The following is a 26,051-nucleotide window of genomic DNA, read 5'->3' as shown; positions in this document are numbered from 1 at the left end:
GACTGGATAAATGATATTAAGGAACTCTTTACAACCTTAAAGTAAAACTAACAAAAAATAAACTGTACATAAAGTGTATTTAGGCATACACACCCATTAAACCATTATCATAGTCCATATATCCCTCATCTTCAAAAATTTCCAGTGTCACTTTATAATTCCTTCCCAACCAGTTGATCTGCTGTCACTATAGATTAGGTTGCATTTTCTACTATTTCATATAAATAGAATCATATACTATATACTCTTTTTCTGGAGGGAGGGTATGGTTTCTTTTACTCAACATAACTAATTTGGGAATCAACCATGTTGTTACATGTATCAAGCCCATTTTTTTTTTTAATTGCAGAGCAGTATTCTATTGTGTGAGTATACCAAAATTTGCTTATCCATTCATCTGCTGATGGACATTTGGGTTGTTTCCAGTTGTAGCTATTACTAATAAAGCTGCTATGAATAGTCCTGTATGAGTCTTAGCATGAACAGGTACTTTCATTCCTCTTCGGTAAATACCTAGGAGTGGGATGGTGATAGGTATATGTTTACCTTTTTAAGAAAACTGCCAAATTTTGATAAGTTGTACTATTTTACATTTCCATCAGCAGTGTATGAGAGTAAGGAATTATTATTAATCACTGTTAATTATTTCTAGTTGAATGGTATTATTACGATATTTTTGTTTTCTTTTAAAGAGTCTTTTACAGATACATATACATATATAATACAGATGAAAACAGATTATTTTTGGGATTTGCACCAAGTAGGGGAAAAATCAATGAAACAAGAAATGCTGATAATGACTGAAGCTGAGTAATTGAGATGTTCAATATACCATCCTCTGTTTTTCCATGATTTTTTTTAAAGATTTTGTTTATTTATTCATGAGACACGCACAGGGAGAGGCAGAGACACAGGCAGAGGGAGAAGCAGGCTTCCTACAGGGAGCCTGATTAGGGACTCGATCCCGGGACGTGGGATCATCATTTGAGCTTAAGGCAGACGCTCAACTGCTGAGCCACCCAGGCGACCCTGTTTTTCCACATGATTAAAAATTTCCATAAGTTTGGGCACCTGGATGGCTCAGTTAGTTGGGTGTCTGCCTTCAGCTTGGGTCACGGTTCAGGGGTCCTGAGATGGAGCCAGACATCCATTAGGCAGCTTGCGTCCCCTCTCTCTCTGCCTCACTTATGCTCTCTCTCTCTCAAAATGAATCAATAAAATCCTTAAAAATAAATTAAAATTTCCAGAAGTTAAAAAGATCAGATACTAGATTACTTCAGTGAGCAAAGCTTATTTGTGGGCTATATAAAAATATATATACCAATGTCCTGCAATGATATAGTTTAAATGGCATGTCCTTGCTCCTTGGGCTGGAGGTAGTATTCCCCTCAAGGACTGTAGATGCAGTCAGCAAGAGTCATGTGAAAGTTAGGGAGGGAGAAAGAGAGAGAATCGGATGTGGGCACAGGAAATCTATGTCCTGTTCCTTCCTCTCTAACTCCACATCCACATCCCTGGATTTGGGGGCAGAAGGAAGCATGTTGCAAAAAAAAAAAAAAAAAAAAAAAGGAAAAAAATCGGAAATAAACATGGTTAAAAACTCTCTCTCATGTTAGAGTGTCCTAACACACACTGAATGCTTCCACAGCGGTGAACCACACAGCTGGGGAATAGAAAAAAATTTTTAACTTTATGCTCCTTTTATACAAAAAATTGCCTTTTTTTAAAAAAAATTCATTTATTCATGAGAGACAGAGAGAGGCAGAGATGCAGTCAGAGGGAGAAGCAGGCTCCCTGCAGGGAGCCCGATGTGGGACTCGATCCCAGGACCCCGGATCATGACCTGAGCCAAAGGCAGACGCTCACCCACTGAGCCCCCCAGATGCCCCCAAATTTTGCCATTCATACTAATATTACTTAAAAGTAATTTATATTATTTTCATACTTAAAAGTAAGTCATATTAAAACAAAAAGTCACTAGAAATTCAACCACCCATACAATTCAGTGCTTCTCCTCTCATGCAGTTTAGTTTTATAGGCTGTGTTTTATCATTAACATTATGTTTTCCTACATATTAAAACATCTTGGGTGCCTGAGTGGCTCAGGGCTTGATCCCAGGGTCCTGGGACCAAGCCCGCATCAGGTTCCCTGCTCAGCATGGAGTCTCCCTCTCCCTCTGCCCCTCCCCACTGCTCATGCTCTGTCTCTGGCTTTGTCTCCTATAAAATCTTTTAAAAAGTATATTAAAAAGTATTTTTGAAAATTATTTAAATGAATATATACTATTGTATATGAATGTTTTTATTTTTGCTATGTCAGAAAATACTTTGATGGACATACATATTTGTAAAAAATTGATTATTTCCTCTAGATAAGCACACGACTGGGTCAAAGAATATGATCATAGAGCTCTTCAAATATATGATAGAAGCCCTTTCATAATGTGACTGAGAATGGTGACTTTTTTGTCAAAAAATCATTTAAAATGAGGATTCATTTAAAACAGAGATGTACACATGTACCTTAAAATAATGCATATCCATCATTTATGATTTCTACTTTGGGTTTCTTTCAAGTGGCCCAAGAACTAATGACAGTCACCAAGCAGTATCAGTACAAAACTCTAAACCGTTATGGTTTCACTTCACTTATCTTTAGCTTTGTAACCTCCATCCAAGTTGGTATGAAGCATTTGAGTCATTTGCCTTCATCTGGTCTATCTAAAGTATTCCGATTAGTTTTCATAAAAACAATGCTTTCAACTCCTATTTGAAACTGCTGCCTCCACTGCACTGGGAAACAACAAAAGGCTGGCAAGGGGCAGAGGGACAGCCGCCGTCCAATCCAAGCTCTGCCGACAGAAATGGACTATGAGCACTACTGGCACCCCTGATGACAGAAGGCTCTGTGGTATGAGTTTGCACCTCTGGAAACTTGACAATGAACAAGACCATGTTTTAGTCTGCACCTGAAAGTAGTAATATAAGTTGTACTTTTCTTAGGTGATTCAACTGAAAGGATGAGGCTCTATGTTGTAACAGGGCAACAACACAAGTCCTAGAGTCAGACTCCCTGGTTTGAGTCCTGCTTTAACCGCTTAATAGTTAGGTGACCACAGGCAAATTACTTAACCTCCTGTTTTCAGAATAGTTTTGTGAGAATTAAATAAAATAATCCATTTGCTACAGTGTCTGGCAAATGGTTAATCACTGTAAATGTTAGCTATTGTTAAGCTATATGTAAACTTCACTGATGAAGCAAGGTGCCTTTGGTGCAAAAAAAAATAGGTAGTTTTGTGGTGTCAGCAAATTTTAATACCAGTTTCCTACATGTGTTATATATTTCCGTGTATGTGTACACGTAGCACAGGAAAAAATTTTAAAGAGACTGAAAGGACAAAAGTTCTTTCTAGAGTGGTATCACAGTTGAATCCCTTTTTCCTGTTTATTTTTCTACAGTTAAATCATCATCTTCAGTTTATTTTTCTGTGTCACTTTGCTACAGTAAAAAAAATTACATTTATTTATTTATTTTTTAATTTATTTTTTTTAAAAAGATTTTATTTACTTATTTATGAGAGACAGAGAGAGAGAGAGAGAGAGAGAGAGAGAGGGAGAGAGGCAGAGATACAGGCAGAGGGAGAAGCAGGCCCCATGCAGGGAGACTGACGCAGGACTCGATCCCAGGCCTCCAGGATCAGGCCCTGGGCTGAAGGTGGCGCTAAACTGCTGAGCCACCTGGGCTGCCCCAAATTTACATTTTAAATAAAAGAATTTTCTTTTTAGCATAAGATAATACATAACAGGAAATGATAAAGTTTCTTATGCCTCAAAACACATAAATTCTTAAGTTATGTAGAGAAACACAAAAGAATTATAAAATTATAAAATATAGTGACCTAAATCACTTCAGTGTAGAATTCTGGTGTCATATACAGCTACATCATGGCAACTAGTAGTTTCCTGCCTCATTTCTGCTCATACCCTTAAATCTCCCAACTTTTCCATTGTAAAATTACTCATTTATAGTGGGAGAAACACAAAAGAAGCCATTGGAATACAATACGTTAAGTGTGGCAATATCTCCAATGATTTATCAGATAGTTTAGGGGGGAAAATTGCTCCTTGAGTTAAATAATGACATAGAAGAAAGTGGCTTAACAAAGATATTTAAAGAGTCATTTAGGGATCCCTGGGTGGCGCAGCGGTTTAGCGCCTGCCTTTGGCCCAGGGTGTGATCCTGGAGACCCGGGATCAAATCCCACATCGGGCTCCCATTGCATGGAGCCTGCTTCTCCCGCTGCCTGTGTCTCTGCCTCTCTCTCTCTCTGTGAGACTATCATAAATAAATAAAAATTAAAAAAAAAAAAAAGTCATTTAAAAAAATAAAATAAATAAAGTCATTTTACAGAGTAACAACAGCTTCTAGTCCAGTAGGACTCACCCAGTGTTCTCAATGAAGGTTTCACTAAATTTTAATCAATGTGTTAAATTTATTTTTATAATTATTACAATGATGATCAAAACAAATGTTGGGCTGAGCAGATCACGTAACCTAGTGTAGAGCAGTTACAACTTATCACAAGGACTAAAAAAAACATATTTTAGAGACACCTGGGTGGCTCAGTGGTTGAACATCTATCTGCCTTTGGCTCAGGTCATGATCCCAGGGCCCTGGGATTGAGTCCCGCATCGGGCTCCCTGTAGGGAGCCTGTTTCTCCCTCGGTCTGTGTCTCTACCTCTCTCTGTTTCTCATGAATAAATAAATTCTTTAAAAAAATACTTTACTATCAAGCCAGATTTAAAAAATGATTCCATTATTTCCTAAAGGTGACACTCCTTTCTTAGGTATATTTGGACAAAGGGGAGGCAGTTTACAAAGACTGCAAACACTTGTACTCAAAAAGTGACAAAGTGAATGGCCTGTTAATGTGCTGTTTAGAAACAATATGAAATGCTAGTATATTGGCAGAAAAATGATACATTCTTTTGAGTTGTTTGGAGCCTTTTAATCCTTTCTAGATTCAAATCTGATTGAGGATTAACATTTTGAAAGAATGTCTCAGTTACATGGGGCATGGATTGATTGGCAGGAGATGAATAACAATAGAGAAGAAGAAAATGAAGGAACAAATATAAGCAGTGCTTATTCATGCACCCTCCAGGGAACTGGTGTCCCATCAAGTTACCTGGATGTCTACTGCACTTGCTAGGTTTACTCCTGAAGAAATGGATTTACCAAGAACCTGATAATATTACTCAAATCATAAAACTAAGTACCCTTACTCTGATTCCATGTTCAGAACGACTCAAAGCCCCTAGTACCTGGAATAAACCACAAGAGCTTTTTATTTGCTGATGATTCATCACATCATCTTCTATTTATTCAGTCCACCATGTATGGAAAGCTGGTTTGAGAAATAATGTCAAATTCAGGAAAGCAGATCAAGCATGAAAATACAGATTTTTGGAGATTTAATGGGTATAAGATAAGACATCATTTCAATCAATTAGACCAAACTGAATTCTTTTTTTTTTTTTTTTTAAGATTTTATTTATCTATTCATAGAGACACAGAGAGAGAGGCAGAGACACAGGCAGAGGGAGAAGCAGACTCCACGCACCACGCAGGGAGCCCAGCGCAGAACTCGATCCCGGGTCCCAGGATCACACCCTGGGCTGCAGGCGGCGCTAAACTGCTGCACCACTGGGGCTGCCTGACCAAACTGAATTCTAACTCTCTTATGGCTAAGTTACCCTGAAATGATAATTTAAAAATTGGTGTTATATGGGAATTACCATTCCCACCATCTCTTCCTTATTTTTAATAGTTAAGTCCCCAGAGTATACTACATTACGGAACTGGTATTAATGAGAAAAAGAAGTTAGCTAAATTCTGAGAACTAGGTGGCTGCTTATCATCACTTTACCAGTAATTGTGGACCTACAGACTTAATTTTTTTAACACCTTACACTAGAAAGTGTGCAGGGCTTGCCTGAATATTCACTGAATATCTCTGAAAGGTTAAACAAGAAACTGGAGACAAAAGTCACTTCTAGAGAGAGGATATGTGGTATGGCTGGGAGATGAGGTGAGAGGGAGACTTTTCCCTTTTGGACTTTCTGAATTTTGTATCAAATGCATGTATTATTTTTTAACTAAATTAAAATGCATTGGTAGTGGGTGCCTGGCTGGCTCAGTTGGTAGAGTGTGTGACTCTTGAGCTTAGGGTTGTGAGTTTGAGCCCCAAGTTGAAGACAGACATTACTTAAAAATAAAATCTTTATTTTCCTCCCATGACAGACTCTTAACTATAGAGAACAAGCTGAGGGTTGTTGGAAGGGAGATGAACAGGGGAGGGGGAGGGCTGGATGGGGGGGTTAAATGGGTGATGGGTATCAAAGAGGGCACTGGGTGCTGTATGTCAGTGATGAATCACTAAATTTTACACTTGTAACTAATATTAAATTGTATGTTAACTGAAATTTAAATAAAAACATGACAAAATATTTTTTAAAAAAATAATAAAATGTATTGACAGTATTAATATATGTTTCTTCTTAAATAGCTACATAAACACTTGTTTTTTTTAATTTTTATTTATTTATGATAGTCACACACACAGAGAGAGAGAGAGAGGCAGAGACACAGGCAGAGGGAGAAGCAGGCTCCATGCACCGGGAGCCCGACGTGGAATTCGATCCCGGGTCTCCCGGATCATGCCCTGGGCCAAAGGCAGGCGCCAAACCCGCTGCACCACCCAGGGATCCCAAACACTTGAATGTTTAGGAAGACAGGGTTTCTAAAGCCAAGTGATGATTATCTTATCATGTTTTGGTGTCTATCTCTTATTCTCCCTGTTAGAATATTCCAGCATTTTTCTGGAAATATTCATAAGGAGGAAAAATAATCCTTTCTTATTGTCTTCTTAAACTCAGAAATGTATATAAACATATACATATATAAAACATCACCTTAAAGATCCTTTCTGACCCCTTGTTTAGCTACTAAAAGTATTTGTTTTGTTTTGTTTTTTAAGATTTTATTTATTAATTCTGAGAGACACAGAGAGAGGCAGAGACACAGGCAGAGGGAGAAGTCGGCTCCCCATGGGGAGCCTGATGTGGGGCTCCATCCTGGGACGACAGGATCATGCCCTGAGCAGAAGGCAGATGCTCAATCGCTGAGCCATTCAGGCATCCCTACTAAAGGTATTTCTGATGCATTCCATATAGAAAGACTTTATGTATAAAAGGATATTCCAATAAGATATACAGCTCAAAAAAAAAGAAAAGGTAAGCTAATATAAACTAATCTTAATGTTCTATCTTCATGATCTGGACTAAGGTTACCAATCTATAACACTTGTGCCTAACTTTGAAGTCAACAGGATGAAGTATATACCCTAACAACTTCAAAGTAAAAAGGGTAGATTGCCCTTTGAGAATTAAACAAATCAGCAAAAAATGAATTTTATCTTTTTATCTAGCATCCTTTTATAACAATGGTTCTTTTTTTTTTTTTCTTAAGATTTTATTTATTTATTCATGAGCGACACAGAGAGAGAGGCAGACACATAGGCAGAGGGAGAAGCAGGCTCCCTGCGGGGAGCCCAACATGGGACTTGATCCCGGGACTCCAGGATCATGCCCTGAGTCCAAAGGCAGATGCTCCACTGCTGAGCCACCTAAGCATCCCAATAACAATGGTTCCTAATCCTTCCTATACTCTCCTACACGCCAACATCTGCAAGGATCATCGCATATCCCCATCCATTTCAGTGGTTTGTTATCACTATGTCCCCTGAGCTGAAATCAGAATGTATGCTGACATTTCAAAATGTCCCCTTCTCTTAGGGAACATCCTTCTCCAGCACAGGAATCACATCATATCTCCAACTGCCTGTGAGTAGCTCCATGTGGATGTCAGTTCCAGTCAACAATTCTTAAACTTCACATATTGAAAACAGAACCCTTAATATCCACCCTCTCAAATCTGATCCTCACAATTGTTCCTAGTTGAGTAAATAGAAACATTATCCTCCCAGTTGCTGAAAGCCCCAAAGGATGCATTCTTAGTTTCTCTTTTCATAAATTCCGTCTCCAACCCATTGACTATGCGGTTTCAACATATTTCCAAACTATTCATTTCTCTTAATTTTTGTTACCACCATCCTAGACCCAACTACCATCATTTCTCTCTTGGATTATATCAGTTTCCTCCTAATTCCTCTAGCCACACTGGTCTTCTGTCCTTAAACATGGCAGGTTCATTTCCATCTTGTAACCAAACCATTCCTTTTGCTTAAAATATTCCTCCCATATACTCTCAGGGCTACTACCTCTCAGCTCAAATGTTACTCACCCAAGAGGATTTCCCTGACCACCCCATCAAGAATGACCCCAACCTTACCTTCATTCTCTATACCAGTACCTTGTATTTTTCCCCCACCACGGCAATTATCACTATCTGAAATTAGCTTGTTTGCTCATTGTTCATGTCCTCCCACTAGACTGTGAGCTCCATGACAGCAGGAATCATGCTCATTGTATCTAGAATAGTGCTTGGCACATAGTGAGTACTTAATAAACAGCTGATGATCAAAGGAACCGATCTAAAGAAAGACTATGTCAATCATGAAAGATAATGGTTAGCTGGGAGTGAGGAGTCACAAAATATTCAAAATTGTCAGTGGGAGAGTGCCTTAACTGTGGTAAACATTAAAACTGTGCCATGATATTCCAATTCTCCTTTCAGACACATGATAGAGTTATGCTTGTCCATCATCTTGAAGTTAGGTATGGTCAGTGACTTGCTCTTGCCAATGAAATATAAACAGAGGCCTTTGAGAGCCACTTTGTGTGATTCACTCCTATTACCATCCCTCTATTGTGGCAACTAGCAACAAGACAGAGATTAAGGTTCCATCTGCCCACATTCCTCAGCAAGAATAACACTGAGCAGAGCCCCCAGATAACTCACATGTAGGACGAATCAAGGAGAAATAGACCTTTGTTATTTGAAGCCGCTGAGACTTGGGGGTTGTTACTATAAAATAACATAGGCCGTCCAGACTGATAAAGCAACCAAACAATGTTGTGGGCACATAATAATGTAGTAGGGCTCACTAAGTAGTCAAACGATGCCATTAAGTACACATAAGTAATTTCCTTCTGATCATTACTTCGTTTCCAAACAGGTCTGCCAACAAGAAGAGAAAAAATTGTTTATGTGGAGTTCATGAACTCTTGTCCCTGATGCTATTTTTCAGTAAATATTCCCCAAATAATGAATGCCGCCCTATGCAAGCATACCTACTGGCCTTTCCTTACCTGGAAACAGGTAAGAAAAACTGTGCCTTTTATTATCTACACCAACTACTCAATAATTAAATAGTTACTAAGTTCAGGTCATTATGGAGGAAATAGACTAGGAAAAGTAGACTGGATAAAATGCAGAAGTCCTGGATACCAGGTCAGGAACCTGGACTTTAATTTTATAGACAAAATACAGTTACTGAGAAGGTTTGTATAGGAATCATGAGATTCAAAACTATTCTTGGGGCGCCTGGCTGGCTCAGTCAGTAAAGGACTGACTCGGGACCTTGATCTCAGGGTCCTGAGTTCGAGCCTTACACTGGGTGTAGAGATAACTTAAGTAAACTTAAAAAAAATTTGTTTTTAAACTATTCTTGGGCAGCCCGGGTGGCTCAGCGGTTTAGCGCCGCCTTCAGCCCAGGGTGTGATCCTGGGATCAATTCCCACGTCAGGCTCCCTGCATGGAGCCTGCTTCTCCCTCTGCCTGTGTGTGTGTGTGTGTGTGTGTCTCTCTCATGAATAAATAAATAAAATCTTAAAAAAAAAAAAACTATTCTTGAAGATTATTTTACATGGTAGTTGTAGAAATAGGATAACCAGAAAAGGAATGCCAGGAGTACTAGTTTCCCACAGCTGTGCCGCGAACCCTCCATAGATAAAAGGCCAAATTTTAATCAATCTATATGATTTACTTTGGCTACAACAGCAAATACACTGTTAATGATGGTATTAAGTGGCATAGGAAATAAACAGAGTTTTGCAAATAAGAGTAAAAGGCACACTCAAAAGTCAAGGTGGCACTAAAGTAAGATCTGATAATGGACAAATCTGTACTCTCAGTATGAGGGGCAATCAGGGCAGTAATTACTAAAGAGTTTTGAAAGGCAACCAAGTGAACAACAGATGCTTTACTATCACTTGGAGGTATTTTTATATTCTAGGAATGACTGGGTTGTAATCGAGTTGGTTTGTATTCTGAGTTCTTTCCAGATACTCAGAGCATCTGTGCAGTACTCCAACAAGCTGGTCTTTCCTTAACAACAAACCATTCCTTTCATTCAACAAATATTAATAACATGTTACAGGCTAATTACCATTCTTGGCAGTGAGAAAACATGAGTGAACAACACAACCATCCCTGCCCTCCTGGAGTTTATATGCTAGTGGCACTTAAATTCCATTCTAAAATTTCTCCCCCAATTACATGGGAGTAGCTTTTACAAATGCCTTTGGAAGACAGCACATGATTAATGCACTCTAAGAGGTGAAAAACTAATAGTCTCACCAGAGGTAATTACCCTTGAAAAGCAAAAACGTCACAGATTCACAGACTTTTAGAGCTGGAAAGGACCTTGGGGATAATTTCGATTTACAAAATGAGATTAAACACTCAGTCACCAGGAGGAGAAGAAAGCCTAAAACTGTGACACCCAGTGTTAGTGCCTTTCCATGTAACACCAGGCTGCCTGTTTTAAGATTATACTAGGGAGAAGAAGAGATGTTAGGGCATTCATGATTCATACATAGGTAAGCAGTTCCTGGATGACTGTTCAAGGTAAAAAGAGTTTCACACACCATTCAAACAGTGTGTAAAACTGAAAGAGAGGTGGTTATAGGAGAAGCAAACCGGGGTATCTTTCAGAAGACTCCTTCTCCCACCTCTACCCTCATCATGTCCCAAGAACAAAGACAGGAAATAAAAAACTTCTCCACAATTAATGCATATTAGAGAAGGTACTTGGACATGAGCATGAAGTAGTTAACACAGCATTTGAATCCAGCAAAGTCAAACTGTATCTTATCTAAGTTGAAAGTGTATGTTCCACTAAAGGTACCATTTGTAAAAGGTTTATGGTTATTTTTTTTTAAATTACTTTCCTAAATACATTTTCCAGAAAGCACCAAATTAACTGATATAGGTCATGAGTATGATGATTGATAATGCAATATTGTGATGTTATATTGTAATGTTATATTGTGATGTCATATAATATTGTAATGTTACAAGGCACCAGGCAAGCATTATTAAAGATAATTCTTCTTCCTACAGAAAAGTTATAATCATCTCTTGCTTATAAACTGTACCAATCTATACATTCGAAAAACCCAAACTAGTCTTTTAATCTTTCAGATACATGAACAACCACCAGAGCCTTATTTAGTATTCTAATAGAAACTGTATTTTCAAGAAGAGGAAAAAGGGGGACACCTGGGTGGCTCAGTGGTTGAGTGTCTGCCCTCCACTCATGGCGTGACCTCTGGGCCAGGGATGGAGTTCCACATCAGGCTCCCTGAGAGGAGCCTGCTTCTCTCTCTGCCTGTGTCTCTGCCTCTCTCTCTCTCATGAATAAATAAATAAATCTTTAAAAAAAAAAAAAAAAAAAAAGAGGAGGAGGAAAAAGGAAGAACTGCTAAGAACTGAAAAATAAGCTTTGCACAAAAGAAAAAAATAAAAGAAAACCAAAAAAAGATTAATTTTAGAGTTTTAGGAAGAATGTAAGCTGACAGGTAGCAAGGGTCCTCATTAAAATCTCACTATAGGTCTCTGTGAGGGCACAGAGATGAAAATTATTATGAGAAACCCCCCCCTCAAAAAAATTATTGAGACTTCCAATTTATTTCAGTAGCTCTACCATTCTTTCAGCTTCCAAGGTTTAAAACCTTGAAGATACCACAGACTTTCACCCCTATTGTTTTCTATAGTTATTCAGTCATCATATTCTATTCTTCCTTCAAAATGTCTCATTTGAATATAAGCGAAATTCCCAATTACAAAAGAACACACAAAACAAAGACTGTGATCGTAAAAAGAGCATTTTTCAAGAAATGGGAAATACTCATAACATGCTGAGTCTAAAAAAAAAAGGCAAAATAATAAAAACCCACAGGGAGAAAAATGTGTAATCCTAGTTTTATAGAAAGGAAAATTATTATCAGCATAAAAAAAAGATTTGAAAAAAAACCACCATATGAAAATGTTAACACTGTTCTTTCTGCTTGGGGGTGAGGGTGGGGGCTATAAGTTCTTTTAATTTTTTTTCCCCACAATCTCTGTATTTCCAAAATTTCCTACAGTGAACATGAATTATTTTCAGTGAAGATAACATTTTCAAACTCAGAAAAAAATGTTATTTAAAAAAAATGTTATTTAAATAATCATCTCATTTTACTACTACTTGTCATTCTCATTACCCTCGTCCTATTTCCCCACAGCCTCCCCGCTCCCAGGACTCTAACAACAGCCTCCTTCTTGAGGCCTCGGAGTCAGCTTCTCCCAGCTGTATTGCTGCTTACCATTCGTCACTCCTAACATTCGTCGTTCACACTTACATACAGCACATGGTAGTAGAGGCTGGCCACATAAGCAATCAACTCCCAACATGGTTTCTCAAACTCAGCACCACCGACATATGGGATCTAACTATTTCTTACAGAGGGGTGGTCCTATTGCAAGACGTTCAGCAGCAGCATTCCCGGCTTCTACTCACTAGATACTAGTAGCTCCTCTCCCGATCCCAGTTATGACACTGCCTAAGGTCCCCTGAGGGACTAAAATTGTCCCCAGATGACAGTCACTGACTTAAAAGTTTTAAAACTTCCAAAATCATCTGTGTATATACATATATGTCAAACCTAAACTTCTTTGCTATATGTGTCTTACACAATTCTCCTTATTCTCGGTCCTGCCCACATAATCTCATTTTCCTCAAAAGGAACTTTCCAAATAGATCAGTTTCACTGTTCCCTAGAAAAGTCCTTTCATTCTCACTTCCAAGTTCTCGAACACAGTTTCCTCACTAAAATTCCTCATTCACGCTTCTCTTCAATGCCCTGCATCTATCCTTTAGTTGTTGACTCTTTGCAGAAGCATCAACCCTCAGCCCAGTTCAGTTCATCATACACCCTCTGCACTAAACAGATTTTACATTGCTGTTGTTAGGCTCACATCCCAAATTGAGGTTCGTCGCCCTGGCATATTTCTTTTGTATAAATCTGCACCTAACCCTGCTGGGCATAGAGACAAGCAGAAGCTTGATAACTGATGAATGAAATTTAAATGCTCTGCTATAGGGACGCCTGTGTGGCTCAGCGGTTTGGTGCCTGCCTTTTGGCCCAGGGCACGATCCTGGAGTCCTGGGATTTCCGGATTTCCGGAGCATCGGGCTCCCTGCAGGGGGCCTGCTTTTCCCTCTGCCTGTGTCTCTGCCTCTGCCTCTCTCTCTGTATGTCTCTCATGAATAAATAAAATCTTTAAAAAATAAAAAATAAATAAATGCTCGGCTATAAATCACTGTAAACTGCTGACTTCTTATGAAATGGTTCTGCTCTGAACCTTTATTTCTTCTCATGCAGCTGTAAGTACAATCATTCCAAGTACAGAATGACGGCTCAATATGGTTTCAGAATAAAAACAATATAGAATGGTATATTTTAAGGAATATATAGGCTTCAAAGTGTTCTGTATACTTTCGGGAAATGATGCAAAGGAATCAAAACTACAAATTACAACACAAACAGGAACTTGAAGTCCATTTATCTTAAAATACCCAACAGAATTTCTGCTCAGTGCACAAAACTAAAGTATGGTCAACAAGAGCAGAAAACTTGATGGAATAGTATGTGAATGTGTATATACACGCACTTCACACAGATCTCATCCGCGGTTGAGAGAAGTAAATGAAAGGGCTTTGTAGACTAGAGTCACACATAAGGGAGGCAGTTAAAGAAGCATAGTTAAAAGCATGAAGCCAGCCTGCTTGCATCCCAAATATATCAGCTGTGTGTCTTTGTACAAGTGACTCAGCTTCTCTGCGTGTTGCTTCTCTCCTCCTCAAGGAGGGGGTAAGAGGGACACCGGGTGGCTCAGCGGGCCAGCGTCTGCCGGTCCCGGGGTCCCGGGGTCCCGGGGTCCAGTCTCACATCCGGTTCCCCGCAGGGCGCCTGCTTCTCCCTCTGCCTGTGTCTCTGTGTCTCTCACGAAAAAGATAAACAAAATCTTCTTTAGAAAAGGGGGAAGGGGGGGATAAGGGTAGCATCCATCCTAAAGCAAAGCTCTCAAACAGCGCTTGGCGTATCGAAGGTCCAAAATAAGTGTTCGCCGTGGCTGTTATTTCAGTGCTAGCTGTTGGCCAAGCACAAGCTTCGATGCATAAAGTTCTGAGTCAAGTCTGAAGCAGGTTCAAAGAAACAAACAAGAAGCCAGAATAAACTACACAAATCTAAGCTACGAGGTGGTCTAGTTTCTCGGAATTTTTGCGAGTCCTAAACTATTACCACACAACTAATTTTTGTTACTTTTTTCTTTTCATCTGTAAACAAACTGACACAGACACTTCTGTTTTCAAGGAACTTTACGAGCTACAAGGAAACAAGTGAACTCTTTGTTGTCTCCACCTTCAAGCCAATTTAAGAATCTGGTAAAAGCCTAGGTAGGAACTGTTACAAACAACTTCTCAGAAAATACAACGCGGTGTTTAAAGCAGCAACCGGCAATCCGTGCGCAGTTATGTCAAGTTTTCGTCCTGCCAAACAAAAGCTGATGTGTCAGGAACCAAGGACCCGTCAGAAAACAAGGAAACACCGTGGCCCGGCCTAGGCGGCTCGGGAAGACCGGCCTCGGCCTCGGAGCAGATCGCCGCGGAGGCGCCCCCGCGTCCCCCCGCGTCCCCCCGCGTCCCCCCGCCGCGCCCCGCCCGCCCCGCCGGCCCCGCCCGCAGGCAACCGAGTGACAGCCGGTCGCGGCCGCGCCTCTCCCGGCCCGGACCCCGGCGCGCCCCCGCCGCCCCCGCCCCCGCCGCCCGGACGCCGCTAGACGACAGACCGGCCGCCCCCGCCCCCGCCGCCCGGCTGCCCCCGGCACCCCCCGGCACGCCCCGCCCCCGCCGCCCCGCCCCCGCCGCCCGGCTGCCCCGTTCCGCCGAGCGGAGGCCGCCGCGGGGCCTGCAGGCGGGCCCAGGGCGCGTCCCGGCCTCGGCGGGGCAGCTGCGGGCACCGGGCTCGCAGGGGGCCCGGCCCTGGCTTACCGCGCCTCATGGTACCGCGGCGCCCCCGGCCCGGCAGCCCCGACCGCGCGGCAGCCCGGAGCGTCCCTCGGGGCCCGGGCCGAGCTCCAGCCCGAGCCATTCAAACGCCGCCGCGCGCGCAGCCCGCCGGGAAAGCTCTCCGGGCCGGGCGGGGCGGGGCGGGGCGGGGCGGGGCTCCGGCCGGCCCCGCCCAGCGCCGGCCCCTCCCCCTCCCCCTCCCCCTCCCGCGCCCTGGCCCCGGGGGAGGGGCGAGGCCTGTGGCCACAGTGCCCCCTGCCGGCCGCGGGCGCGCACGGTAGTCCTGCACCGGGGCGGGACCGAAGGTGGAGACCGTGACTCAGTGATGTCCCGGGCGGGCGGGAAGGGTCTGCTGCAAACGGATGCTGAAGGCAGACATTTGTTCACTCCCTCCCGTCTACGTGCACTAAGGCAAGTGTTTAAAAGCATGGCCCCTGGATCTGTGCGACCTTGGGCAAGTCACATACATTCCTGGTGCTTCGGGTCGCCCATCTGTGAAGGGCTTCTGCCTCGTAGGTATGAGGATTAAATGAACTCACACATATAAACTGCCCAGAGGACTGCGTCGGCCTACGGTCAGCACAGTATCACTGTTAACTACTCTGTTTCAGTTCCTATTATGTGTCAGGCTCTGTGTTAGACTCTGAAGAACACAAGAAATATGTATGATGCAACCCCTAGCCCCAGGAAGCAAGCTGAGGCTCTTTGGTATGGGACACACTAGAAGGTGAGGTCGGGGTTGGGTCTGTCCCTTACCTCCTTTTCATCACTGAGGAAAATTCTCTTCATCGTAGTAGGAACAGAGTGTACCCATCTTCAAAGGTAAGCCACTGGTCAAGGTTAACAAAATTGTGGCAGGAGCAAGGCTGTCTTTGCTGGGCCTCTCACCCCTTGCAAAAGCCAATCAAGTGGTGCATTTGATGAGATATGTCCTCACTGCAAGTACCGCGTTCCTTGACTCACATTTTTAGGCTCTTGTTTCCTGAAACTCCTCAGGGCTTGCCTAAGGAATGTTTATGTTTGGTTCAAGAATATTTTTGAGGGCCTACCATGTGCCAGACTGACGTCATACCAGCTGCTCCAGAGAGCCCAGAGGACAAACAGGAAAAGAGATGGTTCCAATACACATGGTGGGAGCAATGACAAAAGGTATATCCCAAATGCTGTGGGATTTCAGAGCAATGGGGGGCCTGCTAGACAAACCAATCAGAACTAAGGTGTCATTAGATGATTTAAACAACAACAGTGTATTTTTCTTCCCTAGTAACTAGGTCCTTACCCACTTAGTGCAAAAAATTAAGAAATGATAAAAATTTGGGCCATGGCTTTAGGTTGATAGGAGAAATCCTTGAAGGTATATTTTGTATAAACGATGTCTTTGCGAGTCAAGCACAAGCAGGCACATGCCTACATTTGGGGCCACACCTGCAGCAGGTGAGGCTGTCAACAGACTCCAGCAGGGTGAGTGAGGGAAGGGAACAGGAACCCTGGGTTCTAGGGGTGTGCAACACAGAACATGCCTTGAGCATGACTTCTACTAATAGGTGTGCTATTTTAAAGAAAATAAAAATTCAATGAACATGGGTGAAGTCACTTTCTCTCAAGCTATTTCTTCATCACTCTCATCATAAACAGGAATTTCCTGATGACCCACAAAAGGCATCGTGTGGGGCCTGCTTCAGAAGAGGACAGAAAGAGTGTAAGACATAGTACTTTATCTCAAGGGAGGCTGGTTGATGAGAGAAGACAAGTAACAGAGTCCTAGGACTCATAGGAATCTGCTGTTAGCATAGGAAGATCTCAGCTGAAACAAGGCCTCAGATTGTCCGAGGCCAGAGGAGAATCCCGATATTCTCATTTCTAGAGCTTCCGAGGGCCCAGCCTCTCAGGCAGTTTGTCCCCAGACTCAGGTTCTGAGGTTGTGCCAATGATGAGCACCCCTGGCTCATAGACCTCATGGGGCTGCCGAGTATCAACATAATTTAAGGTGAAACTAGGGATCCCTGGGTGGTGCAGCGGTTTGGCGCCTGCCTTTGGCCCAGGGCGCGATCCTGGAGACCCGGGATCGAATCCCACGTCAGGCTCCCGGTGCATGGAGCCTGCTTCTCCCTCTGCCTGTGTCTCTGCCTCTCTCTCTCTCTCTCCCTGTGTGACTATCATAAATAAATAAAAATTTAAAGAAAGAAAATAAAGAAATTTGCCTTCCTATTGCTATGTTTGAAATATATACCATTTTAGTGATGAGACTGCAGGCCAGTTTTCTTCATCAATACTTTTTAGTCAGCCAAAGTTGATTTTTAAATCTTTCCCTTGATTTTTAAATCTTTCCCTTGGAGCTCAATCAACTTTTTTCTTTTATAGATAGCAAATAAAAATAAAAAAAAGAGGGGTGGCTGGCTGGCTCAATTGGTGGAGCACGCAACTCTTGATTTCGGGTTTGTGGGTTCAAGTCCCACGCTGGGTGTAGAGATTACTTTAAAAAATAAATTTAAAAAAATGGCAGCCCATACATATTTTTGTTATCCCTGCACCAGTCCTTCGGCATGGAAAGGTGTTCACTGCGAGCCCTCACTGTGAGCGGTCTCCAAGGGAATTTATTCCTCTGGTCATTCCCTCATTCCTTCTTTCTGAATACCTATTAGTCCTTGCATGTGAATGAACAGGCAGCTAAGTTAGCCCTCCTGCCCCGACCCCATCTGCCTTACTTAGGGTGTGGATGTCGTTCAGGGATGGCGCATAGAGCAATCCTGAGCATAAACGCCCCTATGAGAGAAGAACAGCCATGCAAAGTCTTCTGTGTTCTTCTAGCTGGAGCGCCGGGGGGTCGGGGTGGGGTGGGTCATGGTGAAGATCTGAACCAGGCACGAGCAGGGCAGGAGCAGAGAGAGAAGCAGGCTCCCCGCTGAGCAGGGAGCCTGACGTGGGACTCGATCCCAGGACCCTGAGACCATGACCTGGGCTGAAGGCAGACGCTTCACCAGCTGAGCCAACCAGGTGCCCCTGTAATTGCTTTTTTTTATAACTTATTACCTAAGTCAGTCCATGACAATTAATATAAATGCACATAATAAAAATGGCAGTTAAAAAAAGGCACAGGCATTGAAGAGGAAGTGATGAAGTTAAGTCAGTACTTTAAAAGGATCACTCTGGGAGGATTGGTGGCAAGAACACTAAGTATGCAGGTGTTGTGGTTTGGACCAGAGGTTCGAGGAACCGTAGCTTTTACTGTGGTGTGTGTCCTTCTCATCAGTGTGGACTGATGCCAGGCCTGATGAAGGACAATGCTTGAAAAGACCTAAATAAAAGGCCTATTCCTTATCCACTGCTCAGCCTCAGGGCCTTTGGGAAATTCCAGGCACTTGACTCTGGCAGTCCAAGTGGGAAGTCCATCCTTTCTTTTCTGCTCCTCCCTTCCCCACCTTCCTGATGTAGACTATAGAAGGAAAGAATGGCATTGGGGAATATTTCAGATAAGGCAGTAGTGCTGGAAATGAACAAATCTCATTTGTAGTTTACCAGATTCATGGTTATTTCAATCACCACCATGGTACTGAGGCAGAAGCAGCAGGGATGGGTTTCTTTTTTTTGGGGGGGGGGGGGAGGCTGAGTGGTGGGGAGTGTTGATTGGCAGGGGATCCTCCTATTAAGACAGTTTCTGATGCACTGTTACACCCCAACAGAGAGTAGGTGACCATATTCATTATGTATAGATTTTCGAATCTGAATTCCGAGACACTATTTCCCTGCTTCTCCAAGTGGTTTCCTGCAATTAGGGTACGCTGCTGTCAAGTAGAAGGTGGTAGGAGCAGGATGTTGGAGTGGAAAGAGCACTAGCTCATCTGTCAGGAGCCTGGGTTGCTGCTTCCAGGCCTTTCTACTCCATTTTTACCTTAACTGCACAGTGGAAATAAGAGGGGATCTTCTCTCAGGGGATGTTGGGAAATAGGGTAACTATGTAAAACTACCTAGTGCAATGATTATGGCTCTCTCTGCAAAATATCCCTCCCTCCTAACTTCACTGATTCAGTGATTTTTCTGAGAGAACACAGTATGTATGGTTGAGTGCTGCCTTTGGAAAGCAGAGTGCTGGAATTACACCACTGGCGGAGGGCCAGTGGTGGAAGACAGACTCACTGATGGACTGGTACTCACTCCATGGCATCTGAGACCTAGGGCCATGTGCAACACTAACCTAACTGTGCATTTGCTTACAGGGTACACTAAGGGGACTCATAACAAACAGGCCTCGTGGAGAGGAGGCCAAGGGCAGGGTGGCAGGCAGGAAGGCAATGAAATGGGCAGGACAGCAATTATGAGAAGCAGGATAATGTCCATGGAAAGGAGACTTGAAAGAGCAAAGGAGATCTCCAGCCTCAAGAAATCACAGGACTGAAATGCACTTGTCAGAGCTGGACACAAAGGTGAAACCACTCTTGCAGTGACAAAAGTGACTGAACCTGAACTGGTTCAAGGTCCTACCCCTGATTTGGGGTATGTTCTTCCCAATATCAGTTCTATATTAGTAGATTGAAAAAAGAAAGAAAAAGGAAAAAAAAAAGGCTTCCTTACATTTGGTAATCCTTCACATTTGGTAACTTTGGATCAAACAAATATTAAGCAAATATTTATTTACTGTAGTACAGTCTTTAAATACTAACATTAATCATAAATTAATTAAAAGAAAGATGTACAGAGGGGCCTCTGGGTGGCTCAGGCAGTTAAGCGTCTGGTTTGGGCTCAGGTCATGATCTTGAGGTCTCAGGCTTGAGCTCCAGGGCTCTGTGTTTGTGGGGAGTCTGCTTGAGATTCTCTCCCTCTGCCCCTCCCTCCACTCATGCTTGCTGTCTCTCTCAAATAAATAAATAAATAATTTTTAAACAAAAACCATAGTCTTTTCATGAAACAGCATGCTATAAAACAGTATGCTAAGTAAGTCTAAATATAAATAAAAAAAGTCTGGAAAAGTCTAAATCAAAATACCCATGGGGAAAAATATTTTTTTGTATGGTATGATTTGTTATCTTTTTTTTTTACTTAACTGAATTTTCCATATTATATGATGAATGTCCTTCTTTTGTAATTAATTTGTAAAAATCACTTTATTAAGAAAACCAATCATAAGCAATTAGGAAATGAAATAAAACTTTTGGTGCAAGTTTGGAATTTAATTTGCAGCTTTGGTGATACTATTTTTTTTAAGATTTTATTTATTTATTCATAGAGACACAGAGAGAGAGGCAGAGACACAGGCAGAGGGAGAAGCAGGCATCATACAGAGAGCCCGACATGGGACTCGATCCAGGGTCTCCAGGATCACGCCCTGGGCTGCAGGCAGCGCTAAACCGCTGTGCCACCCGGGCTGCCCTGGTGATACTATTTTATTACTTGTTATTTTTTTTCCACTTAAGCTAACCCTGGTTAGCTCAATTCAGTTGAATGGACCTCTCTTAAAAAGAAATTTGTATCCTTTTCCCAAGGTTGCTATGATGCAGTATCAGAATCTGCATGGCTTACATAAAAAAGAAGAAAAGAAAGAAAGAAAGAAAGAAAGAAAGAAAGAAAGAAAGAAAGAAAGAAAGAAAGAAAGAAAGAAAGAAAGAAAGAGAAAGAAGAAAAAAAAAGAAAAGAAAAAAGAAAAGAAAAGAAAAGAAAAGAAAAGAAAAAAAAGGAAAGAAATCTTGCCATGTGCAACAATGTGGATGGAACCAGTGGTATTATGCTAAGCAAAATAAATCAGAGAGACAATTATCATATGAGTTGAGAAAAAGAGGAGCATAGAGAAAGGGAGGGAACAACAAAACAAAACAAAATCAGAGAGGAAGACAAACCATAGGACTCTTAACCATAGGAAACAAACTGGTCACTGGAGGGGGCTGCAGTAACTGGGTGATGGGCACTAAGGAGGGCACATGATGGGATGAGCACTGGGTGTGATTTAAGATTGATGAATCACTGACCTCTGTCTCTGAAACTAGTAATACACTATATGTTAAGTATTTAAATTTAAATTTAAAAAATTAAATTTATAACAAGAATCTGGGTGGCTTAAAACAACAGAAATATAGTCCCTCAGTTCTAGGGGCTAGAAGGACCAAAATCAAGGCATTGCAGGCTCATGCTCTGTCTGCAGGCTCCAGGAAGGAACCTTCCTGGCCTCTTCCTAGCTGCTATTGGCTCTGGCAGTTGTTGGCTTATAACGGCATCATTCCCAACTCTGTCTCCATCAGCATATGGACTTCTTCCCTGTGTTTTCCTCTTTCCTTAGGACACCAGTCATTGGATTTAGGGCCCACCAACCATCCAACATGACCTCGTCTTAACTAACTACATCTGCAAAGACCCTATTTCCAAATAAAGTCACATTCTGAGTTTCTATCTGGATAGATGTGACTTTTGGGGGGACATTCTTCAATTTGCTATAGAAATAACTTAGTCCACAAACCCTTCAAAATATAAATTAGCACATTTTGGAGAGCCTCTTTGAACTTATCAATATTTTAACTGTACCATCTCTGTGGTAAGCAATCCTAATTATTTATGACTCTCCTATAGAACTGTGTCAACAAGCTCCCTAGGGATTTTCACAGCAACATTTTTTGTAATAGTGACAAATGGCAACAACCTACATGTCCATTATCATACACCCACGTCACGTATATGCTATAGCCTTTAAGACTAAGGTAAAACTGAGTGACAGACATGAAAAGCATCCAAAATAAAGTGAAAAAAAGTCAGTGCACAGTGTTTAGTATGTTTCCATTTATAAAATAAGCTCTTATAAATTTAACAACCGTACACTTATGTTTATGTTTTAAGGGATGACTTTGTCTTTCAAGTACCAAAAGGTACTTATTGTTCTCCTTCAATCTTTCTGAATCCTACTTCATCCTACTTGTTATGTTTTGCCATAACAAAATACCATAGATTGAGTGGTTTAGACAACAGAAATTTATTTTCTCAGTTTTGGAGGCTGTGGAATCTGAGATCAAGGTACTTGCTGATGCAGTTACCGATGACAGCTCTATTCCAAGCTTGTGGACAGCCGCCTTCTCACTGTGCTCACATGGTGGAACAAGACAGTGATAACCTTATCATGCGAGCCCCACCTTCATGACCTCATCTAACTCTAATTACCTCCCAAAGACCCCAACTCCAAACACTATCACATTGGGGGTTAGGGCTTCAGCATATGAATCTTGGGGGAACACAAACAGTCCACAACAATCTTTTTTCCAAAGAATTCAGGCTATAAAGAAATGTTTATAACTGAACCAATTGCTTTTAAAAATTAGCTCATAGGGAGGAACCTAAGTAGCTCAGTTGGTTGGGTGTCTGACTACTGGTTTCGGCTCAGGTCATGATCTCAGGGTCTTGGGACTGAGCCCCACATCAGGCTCAGCATTGAGTGTGGAGTCTGCTTACCCCTCTCCCTCTGCTCCTCACCCCATTCCCCTACTCTCTCTCTTTCTCTTTTTCTGGAATAAACAAATAAAACCTTTGGGGTGCATGGGTGGTTCAGTCGGGCGTCTGCCTTCAGCTCAAGTTATGATGCCAGAGTCCTGGGATTGATCCCACATCGGGCTCCCTGCTCAGCAGGGAGTCTGCTTCTCCCTCTGCATCTCCCCTGACTCATGCTTATGCTTTCTCTCCCTTTTCTTTCTCTCTCATATAATAAATAATCTTAAAAAAAAATCTTTTACAAAGAATTAGCATATAGGAAAAACTGCCATAAAAGACCTGAATTGCTCATTCAGACACTTGATGTAGAGACCATTTAACTCACTTTCTAGATTGCTGAAATTAATCATCAGATTGAATCCAAAGTAACCGAGCTTGAAGAAACATGCTAGGCCATCAGTGATGTATCATTATGACTCATGCTATGGTTGTCATTCTTATCCTTTAATAAGATCTGTGAGAATGGCAATCCTCCCAGTTTCCTAATCAAGTTCTGGAGGGAAGTGCTATAATGGGAACTTGTTAAAATGGGAGTTGCACAACAGCTCTCCTGAAATAAAAAAAGAGGTGGTTGCTAGGAAGTGCATTACTTACTAACCAACATTTTCTCCCAGGACTGTCTAGTTCATGTCACTGCTGACAAGGGTATTTCATGACACTGCAGAGCCGTAAACCAGAAATTAAAAAAAACAAAAACAAAAAAAAGTGATCCACATAGGAATGATGCAGAAACCCAGTAACAACTAGGAAGGTAGTATCTTACCAAACAAAACAAAACAAAACAAAACACCAAACTTGTTTTTTCACTGAAGGGTTTTGAAATTTCAGTCAAAATGGAGGGGGAAAATTTCCTCTCATTAAGACTCTTACTGCCACAAAATTAGTTGCATCTTAAGTAAAATAGCATAAGATGGTCCTTTTCAGAAGGCAGTGATAATAGTAGAGTCAAATAACACAAATAACCAGGATTTGAGGGACTCCTGGGTGGCTCAGTGGTTGAGCATTTGCCTTTGGCTCAGCACGTGATTCCAGAGTCCTGGGATTGAGTTCCACATTGGGTTCCCTGCAGGGAGCCTACTTCTCCCTCTGCCTATGTCTCTGCCTGTCTCTCATAGAGAATAAATAAATAAAATCTTAAAAAAATAACTGGAATTTGCAATGAAAACCCATTTTACGGAAGCTACCAAAAGTCTTAGGACCTTTTAGAGCATACTAGAGGAACTGGTTGGATCATGGAGGAGAGCAGAACAGAAGTATTATAGAGACATTGTTAAATGGGCTTAGACCAATATAAGACATTATCTACAAAAGCTTTTTTTTCCTTTAGAGAGATCCATTCTTGCAAATCTGGTTGTTTGATAGAAAATTTACCTTTTCAGGGCATCTGGCTGGCTCAGTCAGTAGAGCACAGTGTTTAGTATGTTTCCATTTATACAATAAGTGACTCTTATTGTGACTCTTGATCTCCAGGTGGTGAGTTCAAGCCCCACTTTGGGTGTGGAGCCTATTTAAAATTTTTTTGAAAAGTAAATTAATGGAAAGAAAATTTCCTTTTTCAAGTTTTTTTTTTTTAAGATTTTATTTGTTTATTCATGAGAGACAGAGAGAGGAAGAGACCCAGGTGGAGGGAGAAGCAGGCTCCCCGCAGGGAGCCCGATGGATGTGGGACTCGATCCTGGAACTTCGGGGTCACGCCCTGAGCCAAAGGCAGACGCTCAACCCCTGAGCCACCCAGGCGTCCCTAGTTTAGACTTTTGAACAATCATATTCTCCCTAATAATAGGATGGACCAGAAGTAAGTTAGTTATTTTTTCCATTTAAAAAACATTACTAGGGCAGCCCAGGTGGCTCAGCGGTTTAGCGCCGCCTTCAGCCCGGGTTGTGATCCTGGAGACCCTGGATCAAGTCCCGCGTCTGGCTCCCTGCATGGAGCCTGCTTCTCCCTCTGTCTGTGTCTCTGCCTCTCTCTCTCCTGCTCTGTGTCTCTCACAAATAAATAAATAAAATCTTAAAAAAAAAAAAAAGCATTACTAAACTTTCAAGATTGTCAAGGCTAAGTACTGCTTCCAGACTCTAAACATCGACTGAGGCCTCAGAAAAGTCATGCAAATAAGTCTGTCTCTTGAAGTATGGAGATGGTTCTGCTCAATCTGGTGACAACGAGGAGCTTTCCTTTCTCCTTGTCTACACTGGTATCATGAGCAAGATTCTTTCGCTTTACTTCTGATTAACTTGCCAAGTATAAGTTCTCCCTAAAAAAGAAAGTTTTCGGGGATCCCTGGGCGGCTCAGAGGTTTGGCGCCTGCCTTTGGCCCAGGGTGCGATCCTGGAGTCCTGGGATCGAGTCCCGTGTTGGGCTCCCGGCATGGGGCCTGCTTCTCCCTCTGCCTGTGTCTCTGCCTCTCTCTCTCTCTCTCATAAATAAATAAATAATTTTTTTTTTTAAGTTTTCTTTTTTTTTTTTTGATGTGGGACTCGATCCTGGGACTCCAGGATCACACCCTGAACCAAAGGCAGACATTCAACGGCTGAGCCACCTAGGCATCCGTTTTCATTCTCATTCTTATTATAAATGATAAAACCAAACCTGTTGCTTAGAGAAATGTATAATTACATTTCAAAAATTTTACTGGGTTTCATTTTAGAATACTTTGAAGCCCTAAAAACTAAAAATGCTAAAGAAACAGTCTAAGATGATGGTAAAAACAAATAAAAAGCACAGGATTGGAAATCAAGAGACCTTATTGTACTGATTTAATCTGTGCCTTTAGGATAGAAAATCCTATCCTCTTTCTACACCATCATTCCCTTCATCTTTCCACCAAGAGAGTGGAGTAAGAGTAACATGAACTGTTACCTCCAAAATGGCTTGAGTAAATAATAGCAAAGCAAGGACAAGGGTCATCAGTAGTCACCATTAAAATATTTAAAAAGATGGAAATAAAAGAAACGAAGAGGGACGCCTGGGTGGCTCAGCGGTTGAGCATCTGCCTTCAGCTCATGGCGTGATCCTGGGGTCCCGGGATCGAGTCCCACATTGGGTTCCCTGCATGGAGCCTGCTTCTCCCTCTGCCTGTGTCTCTGCCTCTCTCTCTCTCCCTCTGTGTGTGTGTCTCTAATGAATAAATAAATAAAATCTTAAAAAAAAAAAAAAAGAAAGAAAGAAATGAAGAAAAAAAAAAAAAAAAACCCTGAGAAAATTCTTAAGAGAAAGCAAATCCTCAGATTGAATT

General features: G+C 41.8%; 1 protein-coding gene across 3 annotated transcripts in view; it reads right to left on the bottom strand.

Annotated features, from left to right (window-relative positions):
- The window catches only part of KATNBL1 (katanin regulatory subunit B1 like 1), a 62,105-nt gene that overhangs the window by 30,402 nt on the left and 5,652 nt on the right, over nucleotides 1–26,051 (bottom strand). Inside the window, exon 1 of one of the 3 annotated variants that reach the window (XM_072808648.1) lies at nucleotides 15,343–15,483. The exons of 1 other annotated variant lie outside the window; for it this stretch is intronic. The gene's annotated coding sequence lies outside the window, so the exon portion shown is untranslated. Of the gene's footprint in view, nucleotides 1–15,342; nucleotides 15,484–26,051 lie in introns of those variants that run through there. One more of the 3 variants, XM_072808647.1, reaches the window with a different exon arrangement.

The sequence above is a fragment of the Canis lupus genome, chromosome 32 (genome assembly GCF_048164855.1).
Source record: "Canis lupus baileyi chromosome 32, mCanLup2.hap1, whole genome shotgun sequence".
In the NCBI taxonomy this organism is placed as follows: Eukaryota; Metazoa; Chordata; class Mammalia; order Carnivora; family Canidae; genus Canis; species Canis lupus.
The sequence above is the reverse complement of the archived record's forward strand: the minus strand, read 5'-3'. Positions and strand labels throughout refer to the sequence as shown.